Source organism: Mauremys reevesii, linkage group 3 (assembly GCF_016161935.1).
Source record: "Mauremys reevesii isolate NIE-2019 linkage group 3, ASM1616193v1, whole genome shotgun sequence".
Classification (NCBI taxonomy): Eukaryota; Metazoa; Chordata; order Testudines; family Geoemydidae; genus Mauremys; species Mauremys reevesii.
In genome coordinates, this window is record NC_052625.1 from 136,544,275 (window position 1) to 136,562,283 (window position 18,009).

Genomic DNA, 18,009 nt, shown 5'->3' on the forward strand with positions numbered 1-18,009 from the left:
AATCTGAAATCTCAAATTCTAGAAAAGCACAGAATCATACAAATTTGAGATGGAAGAGAGCTATTTGTTCATCCAGTACATCACCATGCCAAGGTACAATTGCCCTCTCTAATAATATGTATAGTGCCTTGTTCAATAAAATTTTATATGTACAGGTTGACGGGGGCTTCTATTTACCTTGGGAGATACACTGTAGAATTCCACCTTCTAAATTTGTGCCCCTTTTAGAGAAAGATTATCAGCCAAATTTCCAAAACTATGTGTGCATAAAACTATTCTAAACAGGGCATGCAAATCTTATGTTTTCACATATAAATGAACATTTAGATGTTTAGTAGTTCACACAGAAAAACCTGATGAATGTGTTTGGTTATATATAGGCAACATAAAAAGTCTGTCAACTTAGGATAAAGTCTAGAGAAATAATGCTGAAGGTGAGAAGGAAATTAACAAGCCATGCACTGCAACAGAAAAAGAAGGTATTATAAGCAACTATCGCTTATATCCTTCCCTCTTCACACCAAATACTCAAATATAGTTAAACACCTTTAACAAGAAATCTTTCAAAATCTGGAACAAAAGCATATTCATTTGTGTGTGAATTTAAATATTTGAAGAATTTTAATTCACTGATCAGACTTTGCTTCCCCCCTTCCCTTTGGCAATGACCTTCTCTCAAGTCTTGTCCCTGGTATCACAAAATCCTGGTGTCTTAGTTATGCAACATAATCCTCTGTTACCAGAAGAGGTTACCAGCATCAACACATGCGAGTGGCAGGAGTTATCCCAGCTGGGTGTAGGATCATCTTGTTTTCAAATCTGACCTGACATCATCAACAAGAATTGATGTATGTGCAGTAGTTACTAAGGCTAAACTCTTGATCAATATGTCAGATTTCAAACGTGATTGCAACAAAGTAGATTCAGGATTATGAGGTGGCTGCATTCACAAAAATGGTGGAAGGACAAGTCTGAACCACTTTTTTTGCATGTCAAAAGATAAAACACATGATGAAAGATCTTAAGCATGCGGATAGTACCTCCATAGCCAGTTTAGCTGTGACTTACTAGGGAGACCAAAAACATATTACACATAAAAGGTTAGTTAACAATACATACACACACAAGCTTCAGCTACTGTGAAGACCAACACTTTTGCACACCCATGTGATTCTCCCAAACCGTACCATAAACATCCATTAACATGATAATACCCATTAATCCAGCCAAACACAACTCATTTGTCATCTTTCTATTGCAACCCATCTGTGTGCATGTAGGGAGGAGAGATTCACAGCCTTATCTGTTGGGGGATTAGCTTCAGAGGAAGGGCTGATTTTCAGTAATTCTTTGGTAAGGAAAAGCTCATTTGTTTCCATTTATTGAAATACCTATTTGTTATTCTACTTTCATGATCTCACTTATGTCTTAAGTAAAGCGCTTGGAATGGGGTGGAAGGGAGGGGTGCAGTAACAATATCTGATTGCAGAAATCACGACAGACTATATTTAGGACTTTTTTTTTAAAATTATGTTTGCATCACTACTTGCTCTCATTTTTCTGATGTTTAGTTTACGGAACAAGAGCTATATTTTAATGGATGGCAAAGACATGTCAATGCCTGAAAGGATCCATTCTAACCTGAAAATGCTGTTTTCAGTTTTGTTGTTTTCTACATAGATCTCCTCTCTTGGACACAACAAGCTAAATACATAAGGTTGCAAACTAACAAATCATATCCTAATTCCAAAGATAGTGTGGGTGACCAAGTGTGGCTCTATGTAGTCTAATTATAGCAGCAATTACACGTAGCTTAGCCTCTCTCTAAAAGCGCCTTTCGTACCACTAGAGAAATCATCACTCCTATAGACCACAGAGATGGAGGTCTCTCTCTTTAGCAATCTGGATGCATAGGGAACCAGAGTCTGAACATTCTGAACGTATACCAACCTTGGTTAAAGCAACGCAGAAAAATAAAAGCACTGCAGAAGGACAGGAGAATTCTCATTTGGGTTCATGCTTGGGATTTTATGTTAAATATATATAAGAGAATGCAACTGTAACAGTATCCCTGAGCCTTGGCTATAGCTGAGGATTGCTCAGTATAACTTGGGGAAAGGGTTTGGTGGTGGACATTTCTGCCCATTGCACCAACACAGGAGCTGCTACACTAACTCCAAACTACCAGAGGATCTTTAAGGTAAGCTAGCATTAGAGCCGTTTGGCAGTCACATACAGCTGCCTTAATGCAGGGGAGAATCTGTCCCTAAATACAATATAATGTAACTGTAAACACAAAATTCAGTAAATGCAACAATTAAAGTTCAGAATTTAATTTCCATGGGGTGGAAGGGTCTGTTTATTTAGTCTAGGAAAAAGCAGGGAAAATCTCTCTCTCTCTACTGGTTTAACTGTGTACTTCCACAGCTGCAGAGTCAAATGTCTATGCACCTATGGAATTCTACAGTGAATACTGTGGCCACCATTAAAAAGTCAAAGGGAAATCCTGGCCTTATTGAAGTAAATAGCAGAACACTTATTTATTGCAACTGGACCAAGATTTCATCCTCAGTACTTACCAACAGTTACCACTCAGTATTACATATCTGAGACAGCAGAGTTCATCTTCAGGAAGCTAACCAGAAACAACTGCTGTAACTTAGATACCACTATGTGGGAACTGTTGGTAAATACAGGCTTTAATAGATACTACTGTGTTGCTTAAATGACAGTGTTTTTATTAACTAAACATTGTTATTAGGCTTAATAATGCTCACAATCAAATCAATATAACATAACATAAAGTCCATTGACTTTACTGGAAATAGGATCTGCTCTAGTCCATATAAACAGTAGCAGGGGCTTTGAGCCCACATTGTTATCCATTTGGGTGGACTGCTCTACCTATGTGATTTCTTATTGACTTCAAAGGGTCTCTGTTCAGATGCAGTAGTCTGTCTGAATGGATCACAGTGCAGGACTGGGTCCAAGAATTTAACAGCTATTTCAGACTGTGTATAGGTTATCATCAATCACTTATATATACTTTAATTTTGGTTTTGCAAATTAACCTGGAGACTAGTCCTCAGAAAGTAAAGCCATTTGACTTATATGCACACACAAAGGAGGGGGGAGCCTTTATATGTTTTCCACAGCAGAACATGGTGTTTTTCTTTACCCTTACATAATAAGAAAACAATTTTGGGATGCATGGAAAATGTCAGCAAAAAAGGATAATTTTTCAGACAGTTCTGAGCATGTGAGGGGATATTAAAATGAACCTGAACATAACCTTAACAACAGCATTCATTTAAAAGAAAAAGCTTTGGAATAAGCTAAAAATTGTGTGAGACAATAAATCAAAGTGACATCCCAGAAGTAGTTGTGATGCTCTGCTCTGGACACCCAAAACCATAAACCACTATGTTCCCTCTCTGTCTCAGGCAAGGGAGACTTTTGCTGGAGTTTAGATGTGTCAGTGTAACATTTGGGTGGGCTAGAGTTTACTTCACTGCACCTCTCCTAGTTCTTCAACAAACTTCCTATAAAAAGCACATGAAGACCCACAATTCAATCATTCAGGATTTGCAAGGATTGCATCAGGTAAACCTCCACACAATAAAGCCCAAAAAGAACAAGAGGAATGAAATTAATTCTTAAGTACCAACTTTATAGAATTGTATGCTGGTAAAAACAATATAATAAATAAATAACAGCTTAATTTCTGCTAAATAACAATGGTATTTCATAATCCACATACATTATCTTAATTATACATAAATATAAAAAAAGGAACAAACTAATTCTAAACAGTCAATCCACAAAGAAACGCAGTGAGAAGTAACTCAGAGTTTCAGAAGCTGAGGTTGTGTTCACCTGAATTTCAGTTAGTCTTTGGTCATCAACTCTGTATAGTCTGCTGAGTCAAAAGCACTGCAGTAATATCTTTCCTTCTCTTGCTTGCAGAAATCTCCAATCAGAACTTACACAGCCACTTTCTCCTCCTCTGCTCAACTGTGGAATCATTCATTTAGCTAGTCAGCTAAGTAATTAACCAACCAGTCAGTATTAAGTATATAATTGAAAAATCCTGTTCCAAGAAAAATACAAAACTGAGAACAGAAAAATATAGATGACTCTTTCCCTATCATCACATTAAAAAAGAAAAGCATTGGTGAGCCATACTGGTTAACACATTTTGATTAAAACAATTTGTCTTGAATCAAACATTCCTGGTATATAACTAAAATGAAAGAAATTATTTTTCCCTCTCAATTTCCCCTTTCTGTAACTAACACTGCCGTGGTTTTCTTGTTAGAAAGTTAACGATAGCACTAACATACTGGAAAATGCCTTCTACTCCTGTGGCTGAACCTCTCCCAACCCACAGAGGTCACATGTCCTCTTGTAAAACAGTTTCCATGATTACTTGCCCTCAATGGAGTCTGTTGAGCATGCCCCAAACTGCCACACCCAGTCCAGAGACTTATGGGTGTAGAATGGTAATTGTGCATATGCCTAGCAAGTCACCCAGACAACTCATTCCTCCCCCTCCCTTCTCCTCTCTAGATCTCTTAAAGGTATTTGGCATGTAGGTTACATCAGGTCTCTGCAACACCAGTCTGTCTGCCTCAAACTCAATGAGACTCTGCCAGTCTAGATCTTGTCTTCAAGGTAACATTCAGTGAACCCCAGATCCCGAGTTCCCAGAGACATCTCTCTGCTTTGTCCAGTCTCTCTTACTGGACACTCAGATAAATGGTTACATTTGCTGTCTCCGAAGAGATACATACACACCAGGTTGCTGGCTTGATGAGCACACAGAAATGGAAAATGATTACAACAAAACCAAACCAAACCAAAACACTCTTTTCACTAAGACTTAATTTTAGAAAATTACAATATTTATCTGAAGAGCTTTCTCACTTACATTAAGCCACCAGCATCTCCAACCCTTCAGGTAGGAAGATTCAATGTTCAGAGGGGGCTGTCTGCTCTGTCCCCTGAGTGATTGATAACCAGAACATCCTTTTACTCCGCTTGATTATCCCGAATCCATTGTCTTTGCCTATGAGTTAGGCAAACCTCCTGGGGGTTCAGACTGTGGTGTGTACTCCACAATGTGCTCACCTGGCTGTTTCCTCCTCCACTTAGTAGCTTTGCCTACCTTATATGTAAAGGTACTTTCATTGTCCTCTGCTTGCAATCTAAGACGGCAAACAGGTAAATCTACATTCCTTATTCACTGCCTCCAAAATATATTTTAACATATGTCCAGCACACAGAGCTAACTTTTTAATACATAACCTGTATATACGTTACATAATTCATGGCCAGCATGTCACCTGTTTTTATAGGCTCTCTTACAGTTTAGCTAGATAGTCTGACAACAATGTGTTGAGTGTTCCCTTTGCCAGCAAATTCTCACTGCTTTTTCCAGATTTAGGTCTGCCTCTTTTAACAGTCTTTTTTCTTACAGTGCTATCTTTTGTATCCATCACAATCTGACTCAGATAGATTCTGAAAATTACATGTCTGACTTCTTATCGTTAGATCTGTTAACAATTATTAAAAAGTCTCTTCTCGATTTGATTTCTTGAGTGAAACTGAACTCTTTCAACCGTCTCTTTTTTTTGGTACACACAGTATCCCTCAATTTTTAAAACAAATTCAGTCAGCCTGTCGCTAACATTAAACTCAAATTACATAATGAAATTGCATCAGAACCAGCAATATTAAAAAAGATGGTATTCTTTTATTCATCTTCCTTATGAGTAAATCCTGATGTCCTTAAAAACAAATCAAAGTCTTGTTTAAACTTTTTCTAATTTTCTGCAGCATTTCTTAATATTTTTAGAAATGTGGGACTCTTAATTGATCCATTTTAGATCATTCAAACTTGTTTTTCACTTCAGAGTAACTTTTACCTCATTTTTTCCCCCAGTCTTTCCCAGTTCTTTTAAAAACTTACTCCTGATACCATGTGCTGTTTTATATTCAAGTAATCACTAGTCTTCATGATAACTAATTGCTAATAAATTAACATCAGCCTTTATTAGATACAATGTTAACATATATACAGAACATTTTAACGCCAGTCAATCTCTCAGTCTAACTTAAAACCAATGGCCTCCTCCCACTATCTGCTCCCACACCCTGGAGTTTCTATTAATTCTCTTAAAGCCACACTACAATAGTAATCAAAGATGACAGTGCTGGATCTCAAAGCTGAGAAGAATTCCTGCAAGAGAGCTTAGTAATAAGTAAGTGACATCAGATAGTGAAGATTTGTCTCCCACTGATGGCAGTGAGAGTTGAACAATTAATTTGTTTTCTGAGACTGCCCTGGAAGTTTCCCTCATCTAATTAGCAATGATCAGTAAAGTTATAGTAGGAACTTGGTGTAGTTACTTTATAGAGCTTACAGTTGGAGGTATTGCTGATGTGTCTCTTATGAAAATGAGCTTTAATATGACCTTCAAACAGTGGCCATTTAATTACATGCTCTTCATAACTGAAGACTAGCCAGAAGCTATCTTCTACTGTTTTGTGAAAAGCAGATATATATTTATGAGAGAGAGAGAGAGAGAGAGAGAGAGAGAGAGAGAGAGCTAGCTCACACACGTGTACTCATTTTTCCCCCTGTAGTGTACAAAACAGACACTGACATTTCTGTTGGTGAAATGGAGCAAAAACAAATCACTCAACTATAAAGCAACAATACATTTTCTGATGCTCTTAATAGAAAAAGGAAATAAAGTTTTCTGAAGTTGGTAGAATGTATATGGAAAGTGTGAACAAACTACAACATCATTTTCTTCCACCACAGAACAAAAAGCATTTGAGTGATGTTTTCATATAGAAGTCACTGTCTGCCCATTACACCCAGGAGTTGAAACAGATGTGAGAACACTGACAACAGCGCAAGTAAAGAAATGTAACTTTGTAATAGATGAACTCTGACACCAAAAATCACAATATTCAGGTTACTTCCAGTCCCAAAGGGCCAGTCATTTACCCTAGGTCAATTTCACCTTAGATCTCACACCAAAGACAACTCTTGTAGCCAATCCTATAAAATTATCTAATGATTTATTAACTAAGATAAAGATATGAGAGTTATTTACAAAGTTAAAGCAGATAAATATACACACACAAATGAGTCACAGTCTTAGGTTCCAAAAGGTGGTAGAAGCTTCTATAATAAGCAAGCTCTATAAGTCTTTTGGGGCTAACCCAGGCTAAGTGCTAGGGATCTTTTGCTTATGCTTAGTAATCCTTGCCCCTCAGAGTCTAAGCAGCATCAAGAGTTTTTATTCCCTTTCCCCAGAGTCCTTATTCATGTCTCCTCTTCATGGGTGTTTGGGGAGCAATCAAAGTCTCTTGTCCTCTGATGTTCCATAGTGGTTCGTCTGGTTTCTATGGGCCTTCTTTTGTTGGGAAGCAGATAACAAAGATAACCCTTCCTGTGGAAAACTAGTATTTCACACTTGATAACGCTTTGCTCCCAATCTGTGGAGATTTACAGTTTCAGAGCAAACTCTTTTGCAATTACAGAGCGAACACTTAACTATCACCTTTTATCTTTCAGATACAGATACTATAAATCACTGATACATGCAGCAACTTACAAAGACTTCATAAAGTGTAAATACTAAAAACATTTTTATATTTTTAACATCTATTTTAACAGGTGAACCAGACTGGTTTTCAGCTAGGTATGGGTCAGTGTTTGGTTGAGGACTAGGGGCCTTGGCATAAGCTGACACCTGGTCTGTCAGTGTTACAGAGTTCAAGATACACTGGCTGGACACTGGCTTCCATTACCCTCATACTACAACACTAGTGTCACTAGGACTGTGTAGATGTCGCAAAGGGTAGAATTTGACTACTGCATTTATTTTAATATCCAACAGTGCGGTCAATGAAATATATGCCTCAAAGCACCTGTTTGAAACCCCCATCAGTCAGATGTATTTCTTGGAACATATAATTATTTCTCTTTGTAAAATGTGTGTATCTGAAAATGTGATTAATCACAGTTCTGTTTTCCTTTTCTCTCTATTAGCAAGAAATGCAATATAAAAACAATGTTGTGGTTGAGAATTTAAGCACACAAACTTCAGGAAATTCAATCTATGGCTCCTGTATCAAAATATTTGATCACTTTGAACATATATATTGGATATATATTGTATATTTAATGGTATACATTTCAGCACCAGAAAATACCATACATGTCCATGGTTGCTATAAATACATGTCCATGGTTGCTATAACTGATTTTCCTGAGTTGTGTGTATTTAAGATCTCAACCACAATGTTGTATTAAACAGAGGTTTTTACAGTGATACATTTTATTCTTACAGTAAAATGCATTCTGTATTCCTTTGTTTAAGAAAAGACCCATCTTGTTATGCTTCAGTAATGCCTCTTACTAGAAGAGAATTGAAATATATTAAAAACAAATGGACTTCATTCAAACATTTTTAAAATAAGGGAATCAATATGCTAGAAAATGAATCAAAATGGACCTGAACTATATCCAAACTTAAAGGTGTTAGCATCCAACATTTTGGTCTTGGCCCATCTCTACTTATAAGTTAAATTGAAGCCTGGCACACAGTTAGCAAAATCTAATTTGCAAATATGGTAGGCATTAGTTTTGCAGAAGTCCAGTGACGTTACATATTCAAAAGCAAAAAGAAAAATGCCTGAAGGATTTGTCTTTGCATATTTATAATTGTGATTCTGGCTGGAAAATTAATTTTGGAGAGAAAGTGAGTATCTAAACACTTTTAGAACCCTTCAGGTAAGCTTTAGAAAAGAGTGAATGGTTCTAGGGGGAAGGAGGCTCATATTGCTTAAGAATTAGTTTTCTAATACCACCCACTCCTCTCCCTTCCAATAACATTTCATATTCTAGTACAGGGAACTCCAAGTTCATTCCCAAACAAGCGATTGGAAATTTCCCAAAAATGGTGGGCACAAATTCATCTTATCAGTAATTTTCAGACTATCTCAGTGCAAATGAATACAAATAACATTCCCCCTTGATAGAAGACAAAAAATTTAATATGATAAATCTATATTGTATTCATACAGGAATGTGGTCCATGCTTGGTTTCTGAGCGCTGCATGTATTTGTAAGGGAAGAGCTCACACTTCACTGCTTGTGAGCAATGTGCTTTACATATTTCACATGAGAATAGACATAGATAGAGCTGGTCAGGAATTTTCTGACAATGCTTTCTTCAATCAGAAAATGCCAATTCTTTGAAATCAAAATGGTTTGTGGAGAAGGGAGAGTTTTGAAGAATCTTGTGGATTCTAAAATTATTTGCAAAAAGGTTTAAAATAGTCTAAACATCTTGTTTAGACATTTTCCAAATAAAAAGTTTCATTTTCTGGTTCTAAACAAATTTGTTTTGAATTTTTATTTAGTTAATCTTTACTTAAAAGGATTTTAAAAGGTCAAAAATAGAAACAAAACATTTGCACTGACCCAATCCCAAACAGTTGCAAAATGATCAGTTTCTGAAAAATTTCAAGTTTGACTTTTTGTCCTGATTCAGGACAGGGAAAAAAAAATCAAAATCTTTCAAACTCTCATAGGATGAGAAAACCCTTTTATACCCAGCTCTAATTATAAGCTCATTGATAGGTGAGACCTGTTTTCATGTAAATCTGCCTACTTTTCCTAAACAGACACCCCGCATACGAGGTGGTAATACACATATGACAAATTACATTTATTATTCTCCATCTAAGAAGCCAAATATCTAAGTTGCCTCAAAGTCCTGATAGAATTTGTTTCCTATTGAGATTCCCTCTTTCTGGAACACAACTTTGAAATCATTTTGGTTAAAAATTTCAAGTCTGGGCCCTGAATGTAGGCTCCTAACACTATACTTATATACCTATCTAAAAATGGCATCATTATCAGACCACAACTCCCAGAAAAGTTGATGAAACTGTCAGGTGCTTGGCTCTTTTGAAAAAACTAGGCCACTTTTTAGGCACCCAACTAAGGTCTTTAGGAACCTAACTTCAGGAACTCAGGGTTGAAAATTTAAACCTCTATTTTCAGTTCCAAAAGCCTAATGAAGCTGGTGTGTACTAGTCCTTCAGGAGTAGTAGATCTAAGACTTCTTGCAGTGTTCAATGGAACAGGCACTGGGCACTCCAGAGGGACACTTGGAAGACTCGGGGGTTGATGTGCACTTGTCACCAACCTGTACAGAAAGAGTGAGGCCTGTAGAGGCAGTGCTTGTGTTGCCAGACATTGGTGGATTCAGGGAGCTGATCCACAGCAGGCACAGGGAAGACTCCCTCAACATTAAGGGCAGGTGATAACGAGATGCCTCCCAAACCTGAAAACCCTTGGGAAGCATCGCCCTAACTAAATACCAACCCCAGTGACAGCAGATCAGAACTCATGAGCACGATCACCATATTTTCAAAAATAAAAACAGTATCCTGTCTTCTTGACAACATTTTTTAAGGATACAGGGTAGCTAGACAAGACACAAGGATACTTAAAATGTGCTGGTATCATTCCTGGCAGCTTCTGAGTCAGACTCACATCCACATTTCTCTGAGAACAAGGTTTTTTTTCCCTCAGAAACGTATTCAAACACTAAGTTATTCATGAGACACTGAAAAAGTGCCATTAAGATTCATTTTGTCTAGGTCTACACTAACGACTGTACACATGTCCATGCACGTGGTTGTTCCATAGCCACCGTTGTCCACATCTGACCCCTAGAAGAATATGGCTGGAGGTGAGTAGAGGAGGAATTAGCTAGCACTCCTGAGGGTGTGGGTAAGTACATGCCTCGTGGCATGGCCCCATACTCATGACAGTTTGCAGTGTGGACGGAGGTGGGCAGTGTGTATCACACCTCGTATCTCAGTAGTCCTCCACCCCTATTCCCTTAATGCACTGAATCCTTTGTGCCTGACCCTTACACAATTTATAAATATCCCTATCCCCCCGATTTTCACCAATTTGATCAATATAGGTGAACATGGATCCCATTCCAAGAGCAGCCGCCTGGCCTGCCAACCACACCCAGGTGCTAATCAATGTGGTTGAAGTACATCATTTTCCACGACATTGCTTGGCGCAGCAGGAACATACACTTGTACAGGGAAATTTCACAGAGGCTGGAGCAGGTGGGCATTGAGCTGACTCTGGCTCAGTGTCTGCAACACATAAAGCACTTGAGGTTCCTGTGTAGTAAGGCAAAAGACTCAAACAGTAGCTCTGGGAGGGCTCATCATGCATGCCCCTTGTGTAATGAGCTGGAGCAGGTGCTGTCATGGATGCCCAGTGCATAGCCTAAAGTGGCTCATGACACTTTCCTTAACTCTGCTGGCCTCATTGTTCATCAAGATGCTGATGAGGGCCAGAATGAGGAGGCAGCAGGGACTGTGGAGAATGAGGAGTGTGTGATTTTGCACCTCAAGCCGGAGAAGCCAGTTAAGAAAGTATCTGCTGATGAACCGGAGGAGGACCCTGAGCCACAGCTGGAACCAGGACATGAGGCTAGTGAGTTACAGTGGACCCCCACTGTCCCCGCCAATATCCTTATACTGATGCTACATTCCTGATTTCACTGCATCCCAAAATGATCCACTGGAGGACCCTGAGTGATGTTTCTGCTAATAGTTACCCTTCTACATATAGCTGAATGGGGGAGTTTTGCACGTGATTAAGGTGGAACATGCAGATTTGCACTGCCGGTGAACCTCAATATTCAGCTCCAAGCATGCACTCCCGTATAGACATAGCCTTTGACCAGAAGATGAACTGTGACCACATCTATGCTCATGCAACTTTCCTCTTTCCTTCAAATACTGTTCATCAAACAGAACACACATGCCAGAGGACTGTTTTAGGTGAACAAAGAGCAAATTCTACTTGGTGTAGCAATATGTCTTGAAAAAATATTTTGTATTTTATATATATATGTGTGTGTGTGTAAAAAAAATCAACTGCTCAAGTGACAAACCAAGGCATTTCAGGTGTACCAAAAGGAGTTCCTGAGACATCTAGATGTTAGATGAAAAATCAGGACTGTCCAAGTAATTCTTTGGTTTTTGTTATTGCTTTGAGCTCCCCTGGTTGTGTGTATTCACACACCATCTCCTGCCTTATACTTAGATTGCAAGCTCTTTGGAGCCAGGGGCTATCCTTGTTTTATGTTTGTACAGCACCTAGCACAATGGGAGTCCATGACTGAGGCTCCTAGGCACTACCACAGTACAAACAACTATAATAATAGGAGAGGTATCATCACTTTATCCATGAGCATCTCTAAAACAACACAGTGTCAGCCAGGATGGGCAGCGATGGCGTCCCTATCTTCTGTTTCCCAGAAACTAGAAATGGGCAACAGGGGGTGGATCCCTTGATGATCACCTATTCTGTTCATTCCCTCTGGGGCACCTGGCACTGGCCATTGTCAGAAGACAGGATACTGGGCTAGATGGACCTTTGATCTGACCCAGTAGGGTCATTCTTATGTTGTGTCTGTGTGTAGAAAGTTTAGTAAGGAAATAGATGGGGGAGTTTGAAAAAAACCAACATAACTAATAGACAAATTACTGAAAAAAGAAACAGCTGCCTCCAAGCCCTATATGGCCAGAGACTGGTCTGTGGTTAGAGCAGGAGTCTGCAAATCAGCAGTCCTGGATTTTAGGTCCAGCTCTATCACTACATTGCTGTGTGACTTTAAGCAAGGCACTTCTCATTAGACTATTTTGGGGGGGGGAGGGAAAGGGGGCAGGAGCCAGAAGCCAAATTCTCAGCTGGTGCTGACTTCGGTGTAACTACATGGGTTAATACCACCTGATACCATGCCCCCATTTCTTTGTATTTCTGCTAAAAAAAAAAAACTTTATGTACTTTTGGGTGCTGTATCTCCTCTGTGCCTCATTTTCCACTTCTGTAAAATGGGGATAATATTTACTTGCCTTGCCACACAGGGATGTTGCCAATGCTCTTTTATGAAAATATTCCATATCTTCAGAAGGGAGGCAATATATACACCAATAAATATTTTTTTCTTATAAAAAAGGGATCTTTTTTCAGAATGCTATAGCTTCATTTAGTTACAAACTAATTTTTTATCCCAATATGCAATATTTTAGATGTGGAAGAAATGGTTTTGGTTAGCAATGCTCCATAACAAAAAGGAAGCCTGGAATTTGTGAGCTCAAACTCGGGAATGTTATAGAAACAGAAAAAAGAAAGCTGTGAAAGTTTGTAGACAGTTTGAAAACTTCACCTCAAAGTGGTAGGTGACAGGTACAGGCACAAATCCCGTTACTTATTAACAGGATTTGTGCCTGTACCTGTCGTACACAGCTTTGAAAATATCTGCCTTTGTGAAAGGTATACTGCTTCTTTCTGGTGATTTTACTCTAAGAGGCTAATGTATAATCTCTTCAGGTTTTGTATTTCTGTGCATTTGACAAATTGTTTTGAACACTCTTCAGTCACACACGCGCATACAATGCTCATTGCCTCATCTTTAAAATTACCACAAATGTTATTTTGATATTAGAACAGCCATTGCGGGGTGATGTTGGCTTTTTTTTATTGGTACATGTAACTTCTAATATCTAAGGTATATGTGCACTGATCTGATGCAATAGGTAAAGTGCAGGGACATGCATGACAAATTAAAAGAGCTAAAGTGAGTGAGGTTTAACTGGCTGAGAAGAAAGTTACCACAAACTGCTTGTTGGTACTAAAATCTAGTCTGTGATTAAGATGACCTTAGTACTTGAAGGCAATGAAGTCAATGCTTTGGAAACTAGAATTGTTACTATGGATTAGTCAGCCAGTTATCCATTAGCAATTAAAATTAGATATAACATTACACTGTAGATTAAAGGAAAAGTAGGCATAGAAGCAAACAGTGCAAAACATGGCCAGGGCTGGGGGAGAGAACAGGATAGGAAAAGCAATGGTGCTAGCTATTTGTTGGAATGAAAAAAAATAACTTTGCTACATGACATGAAATGGTTTCTTTTGTACAGATTTATTATTCCATTTATTCTTAAAACAAACCAACCATAGACATTTACCTTAGGAATAGAAAGTTGCTTATTTCAGTACTGTGGAGTTTAACAGAACTATGGATTGATGGTTTCAAAAGACATCAGTCACACTTCCACAGCATTTGCTGATATAAATATAAAAGCTTCACTTTAAAGGATAAATAAAGCAACACTATTATCTAAACAAGGTAAAATTTAACATCCTTGTGGTTTGTGGAAATTTTTGATGTGCCTGCTGGCTTTTCAATAAAAATCAATTATGCCTTAAATGTGAGCGGTAGTCAACATACTACAGACTATAAATTCAATTTCATACTCAGAAATATGGATTAGCTGAACTTGATGCCCTTCCATTGATTTCAGAAAGCAAAAGCTGATAAGGTAAATAACAGTAAGAAGCTCTCTGACACTTCACATCAAGTTCCGGATTTCCATATTATTTTTGTAAGAACTTTCCAGTCACCATAATATCCTCCTTGTGAAATATGTATGATGAATAGATATTATATGGATTGCTGATTCATCTCTATTTACAGAATGGATATTTAGCTTTTATAATGCAAGATGGGAACTGGATAGGAAATGAATATACTTGTTTCCTTTAGCACCATGCAAGATGTGTATCATCCAGTCTGAATGAAGCCAGTGGATAATTACAGACCATTTTGATTAAGCGCATGTTCTTTGGACTGCAGTCTCATATAAGACTCTAGAGCTCAGAAATGCAAGAGGGAACCAGTCTCTAAAATACAAAGAAAATACAATCCACTATTTAAAACAAAATCAGTTCCGTGTTCTCTGAACAGAACATTTGAAACTGGCAAGACTTACAGCAAATGCCATGGTTTGAAGGGAGAGACACAATAAAACTAGAACTAGGAAACGGGGAAGATCATGAGGAAAAAGCTTTACATTTGTTTTAAGAAAAACAAAACATCCAGTCACATCCAAAGCAAATATCATTTTCTGCCTCATAATTTGCAGCATTCTTAGGCTATAGAGCCAGCTTTTTAAAAAGGGCTCAGCTATTCTTTCTTTTGAAAAAAGTCTAATTCTCTCAGGTTAAATCCAAAAGGTGGCTTAAGTAGATATAGTCCATAAGGACTGCTCTTACCTTCATTCAAGGGCTTGTCTTTATTTTTAGCATAACTTACAAACAGCTTTCCTTTGTTATACCTCCAACATGTTAAAATGGACACTATCAGCCTATAAGGGCCCTTTCTTAAAAGAAAACTGAATCCCATGCAGTATCCATGAGACCATACATATTTTAAAGAACTTAAGATAATAACAAACAATAAAAACCCAAACCACTGTTTGTGTTCCTAGCAAAATAAATTTCATTTATGCTGTTGAAGAATCCACTAACTTTTTTAATTATATAGGTTTGGATTTTAAACAGAATGTAAAGGAATTAGGTGCCCAACTCCTGTTAAATTCCAGAAATTTCTTAGAAAATCCCTAGATTAACTACTCCCTGTGACAGGTCCCCGGGGTGCAACCTGGACTGTGGGACCTCTGAACCCTCCAAACACACCAAGTCTCTGACAGGCACTGTACTTACACAGCCACCCACAGACAGGGACGCACCCAACTCTTGTTACATGAATGATCTCCCAGTCATTCATGAACCAACAATAGAAAGGCTCCAGTCAATTCCCCCAGCTCCCCAGTCTTGTACCCCAGAACTGTACCATCTTGCACTGGTCAAAAGCCTGTGTAAGTACATTACCTAGTTCACCACTTCAACAAAAGGGTAGTGGACATTCAAGTGCCCTTGTTAACCTGAGCTGAGATTTCCCAAGCACTTCAACCAAAACACACTGTTTCAGGTAAAATATAGAACAGATTTATTAATTGCAGACAATAGATTTTAAGTGAGTATAAGAGGTAGGCATAAAGTTCAGAGATAGTTACCTTAAGAAAATGAAAAGTAAAAACACATTCTAAATCCTAAAATGTTAGTCTAAGCAAGAGTTGAATCAAACAGTGACTCACCCTGACAGATGGTACAAGCAGGTTACAGTTCCTCAATACACAGGTTTGTATTACCTTCCAGCCTGGGACTGCCCTTCCCCAGTTCAAAGTCTTTTTCCTCCAGGTGTTGGGGGGTGGGTTACTGGCTATTCTGTGGAGTAGGTCAGTCTCTCTCTCTCACACACACAGGGGTGCTGGAGCAATTTTTATAGTGGAGGTGCTGAGAGCCATTGAACCAGACTGTAAACTTTGTTTACAACGGACACCACTTCAAACCACAGGTGCGGCAGCCAGGGGTGCAGCAACCCTAGTTCAAGCACATCCCTCTCTCTCTCTCCCCCCAAGAAATCCATCTCAACTAAAGTTTCATCATACCTGAAACATTCATGTGAAAAGTTTTGGTCTCAATGAATTGGCATTTTCTAACAATCCATTTTGTCAAGAAATTCCCATCTAGTTCCCACCTTTTGTTATCCTTCACGGTTGTAAGTCTAATTTAGGCCCTGATCCTGCAACTACTTTTTGCCAGAGTAGTTCTGCTCCTGGTCAGAGCCAACATGGACTGTAAAGCATAATGCACACCATAGTACCCTAAAATATTAACCGTCTTATACTTATTATCATTTAAATGCAGGTATACTTTCATACAACACTTGTATTGGAAATATTGCATTAACTTCTTCCTAAATATGCAATAAAGGACCCTGATTAATATATTTTCTTTGTAAATTATAATTTTAGTTAAGTTTACATAGTTACTACAAATGCATCTAATAAAACCAACAAAAGCTACCCAACATTGTCTTTATATTATTCCATTATAACTAAAACATATTGAAAAATACACAGCATTGTTTAAAAATAATTCTTGTAGATACACTTGGAAAACTGCAAACATTCATAAACAGCTCACTCTTTGGGGAAAGAGAAAAAATGCCATTAAACAGGTGTTAGAATTTAAATGACATCTCATTAGTGACTTCTTTTTGCAGCTCAGAGACAAATAAAACCTTCATTTAAAAGCATTAGTGTTGCTCCTAAGGGTTTCTGGTATCATAATGTTTTGTTTTATAAAGATATTTAGCCCCTTCCAACATTCTTGCTTATTTCTACAAAATAAACAGACTATCCTTCTAAATTGAGATTGAGAATGAAGCATGGGTGAATAAGGTTATTGTAAATACCCTTGCTCTTTCCCCGTAAGTCACATAGAATTGTCATCTGCCTCAACACCAGAGGAAAACTGAGCAAAACAAAGGAATCTAGAGTAGGAGTAAGGAGGTTATATTACCTCTTTATTTGGCTCTGATGCAACTGCTGCTAGAATACTGTATTCAGTTTTGGTGTCCACAATACAAGGATTATGTTAATAAATGGAGAGGTTTCAGAGAAGAGCCACGAGAATGATTAAAGGAATGGAAAACATGCCTTATGGTGAGTTTAACAAAGAGAAAACAAGTTTAGATTTACAAAGAGAAAATTAAGAGATGACTTGATTACAGCCTATAAATCCATAGATGGGGAACAAAAATTTAATACTAGGGTCTTCAACATAGCAGACAAAGATATAACAAAGATCCCCTGGCTTGAAGTTGAAGCTAGACAAATTCACATTGTTAAAAATGTACACTTTATTTCCAATGAGGGTAATTAAGCATTAGAAGAATGTACCAAAGGTTGTGGTGGATTTTCCATCACAGACAATCAAGATTGGGTGTTTTTCTAAAAGATAGGCTCTAGTTGAAATATGAATAATCCTCCTAATCATCAGAAGGCTGATCTAGGGAATAAAGCACATGTCAGGGTCAGGAATTTTAGATTCTGCTGCTGGCTCTGCCACCATATAATATTGCACTTAACCTATGTGAGCTTTGGTTTCTCTATCTTTAAAGCTAGTATAATCGTTATACAAATACAGTAGCTATATACAAAGGAGTTTTGCGAGGCTTAGCTGTTAGC

General features: G+C 38.0%; 1 long non-coding RNA gene across 3 annotated transcripts in view; it reads right to left on the minus strand.

Annotated features, from left to right (window-relative positions):
• LOC120400202 overlaps nucleotides 1–18,009 on the minus strand; it is a 300,141-nt gene that overhangs the window by 115,196 nt on the left and 166,936 nt on the right. The window lies entirely within an intron of this gene.